We start from the raw sequence: 12,681 nt of genomic DNA on the forward strand, positions 1-12,681 counted from the left end.
AATGGAGAGTTAAGTGATTTGGCCAAGATCACGAGGAGTAGCAGCAGGATTTGAATTTGGCTTCCCTGTTTCTCATCCCACTATTCTAATCACTAGGCTACTCCTGCATCCTTCCTTTTAACAAAAGATAGGCTAAGAGCAACCAAGACCTGTAAGAAGGCCTCAGTTCCTATGAGGACTTGTTGTTTTTATACGAAGCAAAGTGTTCATAAGTACTTAAGCATAAATATACATAAACACTGACAAACTGGGACAGACCAACAGTCCATCAAGCCCAGAATCCTATTTTCAACAGTGACCAGTTCTAGTCACAAGTACCTCAAAGGATCCTACAAGAGTAAAATAGTTTTTATGATGCTTACTATATGAATAAATAGTGGATTTCCCCAAGTCCACCCTAATAATGGTTTATGAACTTTTTTCCACAAGAAATTGTCCAAACCTTTCTTTAAACCCTGCTATGCTAACTAATTTTGCCACATCTTCTGGTACTAAATTCTAGTGCTTAATTATACATTGAATGAAGAAATATTTTCTCTGAATTTATCTTAATGTACTATGAGGGGTCACTGAAAAGTTCTCAGCCCAACCAACAAAATTGGGGCAGTCTCCATTGAGGGCTATACACTTAGTCCAATGATTTTTCAGTTTGTGTTCTGTATTTTCGACGGAACAAAAAAGTGGAAAATCAGTGGACTAAGTGTATAGCCCTCAATGGAGACTGCCCCATTTTCAGCACCCCCCTTGTACTTAGTAACTTCATAACATGCCCTGTAGTCCTTGTACTTTTAGAAACAGTAATCAAGAATTCACATTTATCCATTCCACTACAGTCATTATTTTATAGATCTCCATCATATCTCGCCTCATCCTCTAGACTGAAACTAATGTTTAGCCTTTCCCTCAAAAGGGAGGTTTTTTATCCCCTTTATTATTTTGGTCACCCTCCTCTATATCTTTTCTAATTCTGTTATATCCTGGCTCGATCCCTTACCGTCATTGCTGATTCACCCCCCCCCCCAACTTATAGCTTTCCAGTAAAGATTTTCCTTCATCATAGTGATGAAAATTGACCAGATGAAGAACATCCAGTCCACATGGCAGTCTAGCAGTTGACAGCTCACAGACTGACTTCTCAAGGAGTCAGTTTTTTTTGGTGCAAATGGCAAACTAGACGACACCATACAAACTAATTATGTGCAATCACCTACATACCCAACACACAAGCTTCAAGTTTGATGATTATTTGATATATCGCCTATCGTAATACTAAGCAATTGTACAAAATATTTAAAATCAGGGGGTACACAACAAAAGTGCATATTATCAAATACCAAGACAGAAAGCACAGTTACTTACCGTAACAGGTATTATCAAGGGACAGCAGGCAGATATTCTCACATGTGGATGACGTCATCCACGGAGCTCGGATGTGGACAGCTTTGCAAGCAGACTTACTTGTAGAACTTCAGAAAGTTTGTGACTGCCCCACTGCGCATGCATGAGTGCCTTCCCGCCCTGCGTAGGGCGTGTCTCTCCTCAGTTTAGATAGTTAGCAGAGAAGCCAACCAGGGGAGGTGGGTAGATTGTGAGAATATCTGCCTGCTGTCCCTGGATAACATATGTTACAGTAAGTAACTGTGCTTTATCCCAGGACAAGCAGGCAGCATATTCTCACATGTGGGTGACCTCCAAGCTAACCAAAATAGGATGGTGGGAGTGTTGGCAACTTAGGAGAATAAATTTTGTAAAACTGTCTGGCAGAAATGGCCATCCCGTCTGGAAAAAGTATCCAGACAATAATGAGAAGTGAATGTATAAACCGAGGACCAAGTGGCAGCTTTGCACATTTCCTCAATAGGAATAGATCTAAGGAAAGCTACTGATGCCGCCATGGCTCTGACTCTATGGGCTGTGACTCGACTCTGTAGATGCAGTCCAACCTGAGTATAGCAGAAAGAGATGCAAGCAGCTAACCAGTTGGAGATGGTGCACTTGGAAATTGGATGTCCCAACTTGGTTGGATCGAAGGAGACAAAACGTTGAAGTCTATGTGGCTGAGTGCGTTGCAAGTAGAAAGCCAAAGCACGCTTACAGTCCAGAGTGTGAAGAGCTGTTTCTCCAGGATGAGAATGAGGCTTTGAGAAAAAACTGAAAGTACAATAGATTGATTGAGATGAAATTCTGAAACCACTTTAGGTGAGAATTTAGGATGAGTACGAAGGACCACCTTGTCATGATGTAATACTGTGAAAGGTAGGTCTGTAACTAAAACTTGGAGCTCGCTGACCCTGCGAGCAGAGATGAGAGCAATGAGAAAAACCACTTTCCAAGTGAGATATTTAAGATGAGCTGAATCTATTGGTTCGAAAGTAGGCTTCATCAATTGAGCAAGAACAACATTGAGATCCCAAACCATTGGAGACAGTTTGAGAGATGGTTTGACATTGAAAAGTCCTTTCATAAATCTGGAAACTACAGGATGAGCAGAAAGAGGTTTCCCTTCGATAGGCTGATGGAAAGCAGCAATTGCACTGAGATGGGCTCGAATGAATGTGGATTTGAGGCCTGATTGTGATAACTGGAACAGGTAATCCAAAACTGAAGACAAGGAGGTAGATTGAGGCTCTTTGTGATGAAGGCTGCACCAAGCAGAAAATCTAGTCCATTTCTGATCATAGCATTGTCTAGTGGTAGGCTTCCTAGAAGCCTCTAAAATGTCCTGTACAGATTGAGAAAACTGTCCAGTGGCAGTTAGGTTGAGAGGTACCAAGCTGTCAGGTGTAGAGACTGCAGATTGGGATGAAGTAGAGACCCCTGACTTTGTAAGCAGAGAGGGAAAAACTGGTAGAAGCAGTGGCTTCCTGCTGCTGAGTTGAAGTAGAATGGAGTACCAAGTTTGCCTGGGCCACTGAGGAGCTATCAGATTCATGGTTGCATGTTCTTGTTTGAGTTTGACAAGTGTCTTGAGAATAAGAGGGAATGGAGGGAACGCATAGAGAAATTGGTTCATCCATTCCAGTAGAAAAGCATCTGCCTCCAGTTGGTGAGGAGAGTATAACCTGGAGCAGAACTGAGACAGTTTGTTGTTGTGGGGAGACGCAAAGAGATCTATCTGAGGAGTCCCCCACTGAGAAAAATTGTGATGAAGAGGCAAGGAATTGAGTATCCATTCGTGAGGTTGTAGAAGACGACTCAATTTGTCCGCCAGACAGTTTTTCTCTCCCTGAATGTAGACAGCTTTGAGAAAGGTGTTGTGAAGAATTGCCCAATCTCACAGCTGTAGAGCTTCCTGGCAAAGAGGGAGAGATCCTGTTCCTCCCTGCTTGTTGGTATAGTACATGGTGACTTGGTTGTCCATCCGAATGAGGACTACCTGGTTGTGAATAAGACGCTGAAAAGCTTTGAGAGCATTGAAAATCACTCTGAGTTCCAACAAATTGATGTGACACTGACGATCCATGCTGGATCAATGCCCTTGAGTACGGAGACCATCGAGATGAGCCCCCCAAGCGTAGGTCGAAGAATCTGTCGTGAGGACCTTCTGATGAGGGGGTGTTTGAAAGAGTAAACCTCTGAAGAGATTGGAAGAGAGCATCCACCAGTGGAGAGACTGTCTCAACAAAAGGAGACTGTCTCAACAAAAGGAGTCACTCTGATGTGTTGAGAGAGTGGGTTGCAAGCCTGCGCCCACTGAGATGCCAGGGTCCACTAAGGAATTCTGAGGTGAAGTCTGGCAAAAGGAGTCACGTGAACTGTAAAGCCATGTGACCGAGGAGAACCATCATGTGTCTTGTTGAAAGAGTAGCCAAGGAAGACACTTTGTGGCAAAGATGAATGAAAGCAGCCTGACGTTGTTGAGGAAGTAATGCTCTGAGTCGGACAGTGTCTAGAACAGCTCCAATGAACTGCAAAGTTTGAGAGGGCTGTAGCTGGGATTTGGGAAAGTTGATTTTGAATCCCAAGCTTTGTAGGAGCCATGTAGTCCATTGGGTCACTACAATAACCCCTTGAGATGTTGAATCCTTGATGAGCCAGTCGTCCAGGTACGGAAACACCTAGAGGCCATGGTTCCGCTGAGCTGCTGCCATTACCACTAGGCACTTGGTGAACACTCTTGGAGATGAAGCCAGGCCGAAAGGTAGTATTCTGTACTGAAAATACAGATTCCCCACCTGAAATCTGAGGAATTGTCAAGAGACTGGATGAATGGGAATATGAGTGTAAGCCTCTTTGAGATCTAGAGAACATAACCAATTGTTCTGATCTAGAAGGGGGTATAGAGATGCCAGAGACAGCATCCGAAATTTCTTTTTGACCAGAAATTTGTTGAGGGCTCTGAGGTCCAAAATAGGTCGCAGATCGCCCGTCTTCTTCGGAACTAGGAAGTAACAGGAGTAAAAACCCCTGCTCTGCTGTTCCAGCGGAACCTCCTCGATGTCACGGAGACGAAGCAGAGCTTGAGTTTCCTGAAGAAGAAGGGCGGTCTGGGATGGATTGAAAGGATACTCTTTTGAAGGCAGATCTGGAGGAACCTGAATGAAATGAAGAGAGTATCCTTCCCTAATGATGGACAGCACCCAGAGATCTGATGTAATGATTTCCTAGTGGTGGTAAAAATGATGGAAATGACTTCCAATGTGGAAAATGCCTCTGATAAGATGGAAGAGATCTGAAGCCTTTAGAAGTGGAAGGCTTAGGCTTAGAACGAGTGATGGAAGCAAACAATTTTTCATGTTCAGACAATCGTTTAGTAGCTGTCCCAATGGAGTCATCAAACATTTCATTGCCTTGATAAGGAATGTTGGCCAGACGAACTTGAAGATTAGGGTCCATGTCCATAGTGTGGAGCCAAGTAAGCCTGCGCATCGCTACTGAAAAGGCAGCGACCCTCGAGGAAAGCTCAAATGCATCATAGGAAGATTGAAGGAGATGCATACGGAGTTGAGTCAGAGTGGTGATCATCTGCTGAAAACCTGGAAGACGATGTTGAGGAATATATTTGAAATATTCAGGCAGTGTGTCAATCAAATGCTTGAAGTAAGAAATGAAAACAAAGTTGTAATTCAAAATTCTAGTTGCCATGAGAGCATTTTGATACAAGCGGTGACCAAACTTGTCCATGGTCCTGCCCTGTCTTCCAGGAGGGACAGTGGCATAAACTTTGGTAGGATTGGTCTTTTTCAGAGAATACTCCACAAGAAAGGACTGATGGGATAACTGAGATTTCTCGAAGCTCTTGCAGTGGATCATCCTGTATTGAGACTCTAGCTTTCCTGGGACAGCAGGAATGGAATGAGGTGTCTCAAGGTTTCTCTTGAAGGTTTGAGAAAGAAATCTATTAATGGGTAATTTGAGCGACTCCTGAGAGTACTTGGAATCAGAGTCCAAAGTAATATTGAGTTCCTTACTCATTTGACGAAGGAAAGAAGAAAAAGATATCTGCGCCAAAGAAGGTTGACCTCGAGGAGAAGAAGGTGATCTCGAGGCGCCTCACAAGGCAGAGAACGAAGGTGAAACTTCTCTGGAGTACTGATACCTGAGGCCTGAATATGCAGGTATAGACGACTCACTGAGAGAATGGATATAATCCCTCATAGGACAAGAAGCAGTGGTATCTGGAGGTGGTATCCTCGACTTCGGAGTTGGAGGCCTCGAAGAGTCTCGAGGCCTGGAAAGACGAGTCTTGTCTCGAGAAGAGGACCTGTGCCTCGATGAATGCCTCGACTGGTATGGAGAACCGTGCCTCAAACCAGGCAGGTCTTGAAAAAGTTGAGGAGTCTTTGCCTTATGCCTTGGGAAGGGCAATGCCTTATACGAGGAGGGAGGGCTGGAGGCTGGAGATCGAGACACCAAAAGGGATTGAACGCCTGGTGTTGAGGTATTTCGAGGCACTGACAAGGACTCGACTCCTTGAGTAGCGTGCATATGCTCCAGACGAGATGCTCGCAAAGACTCGACTCCTTGCATAAAGTGTGAAGAGTCCTCTCGAGACACTCCCAAGGACTTGACTTCTTGTATAGAGTGAGGAGGATCAGCTCGAGGTACAGCCAAGGACTCGATTCCTTGTGATACTGCTAAGTGCTCAGGCTGGACTGCAGGAAGCAGAGTTGAGGTAGCAGCATGTTTGGCAAGCATATTACCAAACTGACGATCCAAGATGGTCTGGATCATAGCCTCCAAATGTGACATCAAGACTTGAGGATCTGGTACATTTGGTGTGGCTATAATCTCCGAGGAAGAGGAGGAAGAAAGACTCTTCGACTTGGAGACATGCTTCATAGGTATCTTAATAACCACTGCTGGTACCCGACCTGAAGGAGGCAGCGAGGAAGCGTCTCATCAGGAGAAGACTTAGCAGATTTACTCGAGGACGAGGACCCGCCGAACGAGGATGGCTTGATTAAAGTTGAAGCAGAGGTTGAGGCAGAAGGGGAAACTCCTGTAAGCTTGACCGGACTAGAGGTCAAGACTGGGGCAAGTGGATCCATACCTCCGAAGAGTTTTTTCACCTGAACTCAACGATGTTTACGGGGACGAGGTTGAAGGGTAGCACAGCGAACACATGACTCCGGACGATGGTCAGGTCTCAAACACTGAACACACCACAAATGTGGGTCAGTGAGGAAGATCACGCGCTGGCAACGTCTACACTTCTTGAAGCCTGTTACTGGCTGGGACCTATACGGGAAGATAGCCGCAGCTAAATCGAAACCTGCCGGCTGAGGCCACGAGGCAGGCCCCGCCGTGACTGAAAAAAAATAAAGTCTCTTTTTTTAAAAAATAAAACACACAGCAACCCTGAAAAGAAATAAAACACGAGCCGCGGTGAGAGAAGGCACGAAGTACAACTGAGTCTAGTGCAGAGCGTTGAAATAGGACTTCTCGGCTCTGCAGAAAACTGAGAACAGAGGAGAGATGCGTCCTACGCAGGGTGGGAAGGCACTCACGCATGCGCAGTGCAGCAGTTGTAAACTTTCTGAAGTTCTACAAGCAAGTTTGCTTGCGATGCTGTCCGCATCCGGGCTCTGTGGATGACATCACCCACATGTGAGAATATGCTGCCTTCTTGTCCTGGGATAATGGACAAACATGGCACAGAAAGACTAAACCCCTCTTTTACTAAGGTGCGCTAACCGATTAGTGTGTGCTAATCAAATTAGCACGCGCTAAATGCTAACGTGTCCATAGACTAACATGCATGCGTTAGCATTTAGCGTGCACTAAATCGATTAGCGCACCTTAGTAAAAGAGGGCCTAAGGGTGAACTACAATATGGTAAAGGAGAGAAAACAAAAAGGATTAAACAATGGGGTGGGGGTAGGAGTTTTATTCAAGCTGTTGATTATCTGCACAGAATGGAGAGAAACGAAAGTAGAAGATTAGATCATTGTTCAAAGGCGTCTCTATATAAAAAAGTTTTAAGAGCTCCTTTAAATTTATCTAGGCTTGCTTACTCTCTAATGTAAGGGGGGGAGATCATTCCAAGTGAGGGGAGCAGTTAAGGTGAAACAGGTGATGCAGCAAGTGCCAAATGTTTTAAGAGTAGGCACGAAAAGTAAGTTTTGGGAAGAGGATCTGAGTGTTCCAAGTGGGGTATGAGAAATAAGTAACTTATCAATGAAGGACAGTTCTCTGGATTGAAGTGTTTTAAATGTAAGTAAGGCAACTTTAAAAGTGATCTATGATGGATAGGGAGCTAATGGGCATTTTTCAGTAACAGAGAAACATGGCCATATTTCTTAGAATTGGTGATGATTTTAATAGCTGTATTTTGGATTAGTTGGAGTTTTTTTTATTTCTTTTGGAAATATTCCAATGTACAAGGAGTTGCAGTAGTCGAGTTTCAAAATTACTAATGAATGAACTAAAATATCGAGAGAGGATGGATGTAGAAATTTGGCTAGAGATCTGATCATTCATAGTTTGTAAAAGCAATTTTTGACAACGGCGCTTATCTGATGATGATAATTTAATTTGTTGTCAATGATGACAACCAGGATTTTGGTGGAATGAACCTCTTCAATTGGGCAGTTGTCGATAAGAAGAGCTGTGGATAATTGGATTCCTTCTTTCCACGGGAATAAAAGACAGTTGGTCTTGGATATGCTAAGGGAAAGCATGTTATCTCTGAGCCAGTTATGGATGTTCGTTAGCTTTGCATTGATATCCTGAATTTCGTTCCAAATTAGTAGGGACAATCAGATGAATTAGCTGGATATCGTCTACGTAAGCAAAAGATATAAAGCCTATTGAATGGTAAAGAGTCAAGAGAGGAGAAAGGTAGATGTTGAACAACAAAGGTGAGAGTATTGACCCTTGAGGAATGCCAAAAAGATTGGAGTAGGGATTCGATAGAGTCATTGAAAGTCTCAGTAGAGGTGCGATTTGTTAAGTAGGAATGAAATCAATCTAGTACCTGGTTTTTGATCCCTATTGAAGATAGTCTGTTCAGGAGCAGAGTGTGATCGACAGTATCAAAAGCTGCAGATAGATACAAAGAGATTAAGAGGGGCATAATAAAAAGAAACGTCTTAGTCTGTTTTGGGCCTAAGTTGCAAGTCGCCCAAAGTCGGACATGGATAAAGGTCCATTTTCGAAAAATATGTCCAACATATATATATTTTTTTAATCGTTTAATAATAATAATAATTTTATTCTTATATACCGCCAAAGCAGTAATAGTTCGAGGCGGTTTACAATAAGAAGAGCTGGACAATAAGCGATGATAGGCACAATGTAAAGTCACTGAATACATGTAAGCAGGATACAGAGATAAGAGGAGCTGGAACAATCAGCGAAAATAGGCACACTATAAAGTCATCGAATACATGTAAACAGAGGCTTGAAAGTTCTTGGTTACAAATCGGTTAGAGTACGTCCAGCCATCCAGACCCCTAAGTTGTCCATCTTTATACCCCATTTTCATCCAAAAATTCATCCAAGTCAAAAATGCCTAGAAAAAGACCTTTTGGACGTGGGCGGAGTCAGTAAAGTGATGGACTAAACATTGGACCTAAACATTGCACTGGAGTAGTGAGGTACCTTACAGGACACTGCTGCGAACTTCACAAAAAGGGTGCCACATACACATCTCACCACAACCTTATAGGTTACCCCCCCATAACCGACTAGACCCACCTGTCTACCACCCCAATAGCCCTTATAGCTGCAGGTGCCATTTATATGGCAGTACAAAAGGGTTTGGGGGTTTTTAGGGAGTGCACATTTCACCAGTGATTAGAGTGGCTTATGAGCCTTGGTCCTCCTCTCCATGGTTCACTAACCCATCCCCAAGACCCCTATTTTATTTATTTTTTATTTCTATTATTGCATTTTTTTTAACTCTAATTTTAGGAATTGTAAACCGTCCAGATATTTGTTTGATGGTCGGTATATCAAATTGTAAATAAACTTGAAACTTAAGCCACCTCTGTGCAGCTCTACTAGGCTTTCTTATGCCAGGCTGCCAGGTGCTGAGGCAGATATGCAAAGTTGTTATTAAAATTTTTATGTGGGTGGGGGGGTCAGTGATCACTGGGGGAGAGTGTAGAGGTCCATACTTTGTCTCTACAGTGGTTATCTGGTCTCTTTGGATACCTTCTTGTGACTTAGACCTGGTTTTAGATGGCCTAAGTCACAACGTCCAAGTTCTGTCTACGCAGTTTTGTAACACTTTCAGTTATACATGCAGAACGATTAAGTCTAGGACGGCCCATGTCCCGCCCTCACTACTCCTCCTAAAATGCCCCTTTTAGCTCTGGGTGTACTGCAGCACTGTGAAGGCCTAACTCATTTTTAGATATGCCTAAAACCCGGTTCGATTATCGGCACTTGGACGACTTGTCTCACTGATTGTCTAAGTGCCAATTGAGGCCGGTTTTTAGACATATTTCCGTTTTGATCATGAGCCCCTAAGATGACAGACATATGATGATCTAAGAAGTACTGAATTGAAGTGCTCAGGCCTAAAAGGGAATGTTCTGTGGAATGATGCTGTTGAAAGCCAGTTGACCTTTGATCTAGTAGACCATGGGAAAATGCTACAATGCCTAGACGCTATTGGTATCAGGGATGAGGTGTTGAACTGGTTTCGTGGCTTCCTTATGTCCCGTACCTATCAAGTACGTTTCAATTATGATCTCTCCAATACCTGGAGCAATCCATCCGGTGTGCCGCAAGGGTCACCGCTATCCCCATTGCTTTTCAATGTCTACATGTCCTCACTGGGCGTGCAATTAACCCAGCTAGGGATAAAATTATTCAGTTACGCAGACGACTTTACGATCATCATCCCATTTGCTAACTCTATCTCGGAAACTATTCCCAAGGCAGCTGAAGCTATAAATTTGATGGAGCAATGGATGACTGACTTCAAGCTCAAACTTAATTCAGAAAAAATGAAATTTTTTGTTGCTTCGCCACATCCACTTGAAACCAAAACACCACTATGCATCAATAAACTTAGTTACCCTATTCAGTATTCCATGAAGATACTAGGTGTAATCCTGGATCAATGCCTAACCATGAAAGACCAGGTGGACTCCTTAATCGGAAAGGGTTTTTTCACTCTCTGGAAACTTAGATCCATTAAATCATATTTTGACTAGTCTTATAGCCCATTACATTAACGGGTGCTAGAATATATGTGTGTGTCTCTTTATTTCTTTCTCTTTCTCTCTCTCCTTAGCCGCTTTCTTTCTTTCTTTTTCCTTGGCTGTCCATCACCACCCCTTGCCTGCTCCCCCTGTCCATTCTCCCTTCCTTTTACCTCCCCTGTGTCCACCACCACCCCTTCACAGCTCTCCTTATGCAGCAGCAGCCCTTCTCCCTTTGTTTTACCTCCCCCCTGTCCAGCAGCACCTTCCTTCTCCCCCTGTCCAACATTAGGCCTCCGTTCCTTTTTCTTCACCCCCCCTGTCCATCAGCACCTCTTTCCTTCTCCCCCTGTCCAGCAGTAGGCGTCCCTTCCTTTTTCTCCCCCCTCCTCCTTCTTATCCCTATGATACACTTACCTTGCTCTGCCCCTGATCAGAGGCTCCCGACAGCCGCCCAGTTGCACCCATTGGAAAAGTTCCCTCTTTGCGGCATCCCGCACCCCTCCTGACGCGACTCCCGCTGTCTTTCTTTCTGTCTCTGTCCCTGGCCCCTTTTGTCTGTTTGTCTTTCTGTATATCTCCCTGCCCCTGTGTCTTTATTCTTTTCTTTCTGTCTCCCTTCCTCCCTCTGTCTGTCTGTCCGAAGCAGCATTCCCTCTCCCTCCATTTCCCTCCCCCCACACCAGTTCCCTGTGCACCTGCCCCTGTGTCTTTCTTCTTGTCTTTCTGTCTCCCTTCCTCCCTCTGTCTGTCTGTGCAAAGCAGCATTCCCTCCCCTCCATTTCCCTCCCCCCACACCAGTTCCCTGTGCACCTTCCCTTGTGTCTTTCTTCTTGTCTTTCTGTCTCCCTTCCTCCCTCTGTCTGTGCAAAGCAGCATTCGCTCCCCCTTCCATTTCCCTCCCCCCACACCAGTTCCCTGTGCAGCAGCATTAGCGTTTCCTCTACCCCCTTTCCCTTCCCACAGTCGCGACTACAAACGTGGGCCCGAGTCCTTTGCCGCCCCCCCTTCCCTTCCCTTCCCACGGGCCCGACTACACATGGCGATTCAAGCAGCGTATGCAGCAGTCTTCACACGCTGCTTCGGGTCCTTCTACTGCCCTGATTTACTCTGGCACGTCCGGAGCAAATCAGGGCAGTAGAAGGGCCCGAAGCAGGGTGTGAAGACTGCTGCACACGCTGCTTAAATCGCCATTCGGGCCCGCGGTAAGGGAAGAGGGGGGCGGCAAATGACTCGGGTCCCGGGCAGCGGAAAGTTGCTGGGCTCCTTGGTGGGGGCGCTGAGTGGCCGTGATCCCTCTCCTCCCAGACCCCACCCCCCCGCCCCCGCTGGAGGAACGGAGATCGAGTTGCCGCCATTTTGAAGATCGTTCTGCCCTGCTCCTTGCCTTAGTATATTTTTAAGTTGAAAGACACGGTGGCGGCGGCTCCTCTCAAGATCCCCGACTGCATTGGACTTCCGACGCAGGTGGGGATCCTGAGAGGAGCCGCTGCCTCATCTTTCAACGTAAAAATATAGTAAGACAAGGAGCAGGGCAGACCGAAGAACAGCACGGCTGACAGCCGCCGCGTCCGACATCCGCCTCGGGTGAGGAGAGAGGACTTCAGGCAAGGAGCAGGGCAGATCAAAAAACAGCACGGGCCGACAGCTGCCATGTCCGACATCCGTCTCGGGGGAGGAGAGAGAGTGTTTCGGGCGCATGCGCACTCCTATCTGAGATGCTCTACATCTCACGAAAAACGGACGCACGCGATGGGAGTGCGCATGCGCGGCCCAGCATTTTATTATATTAGATACGTCAGCATTCAGAATTCTGGTACAATCCCTCGTACTAAGTCAACTTGATTACTGTAACATCACCTATTTAGCAATTTCCCAAAAGAATATGCGACGTTTACAATTGATCCAAAATGCAGCAGTCAGACTAATCTTTGGGCTAAAGAAATTTGATCACGTGACACCTTACTACTGACAGTTGCACTGGATACCGATGGAAGCACGCGTAAAGTTTAAGCTCGCCTGCCTCTGCTTTAAAGTGCTATACGGACTAGCCTCTAAATACATAACTGACCTTTTCTCCTTC

This window comes from Geotrypetes seraphini, chromosome 1 (genome assembly GCF_902459505.1).
Source record: "Geotrypetes seraphini chromosome 1, aGeoSer1.1, whole genome shotgun sequence".
Lineage (NCBI taxonomy): Eukaryota > Metazoa > Chordata > Amphibia > Gymnophiona > Dermophiidae > Geotrypetes > Geotrypetes seraphini.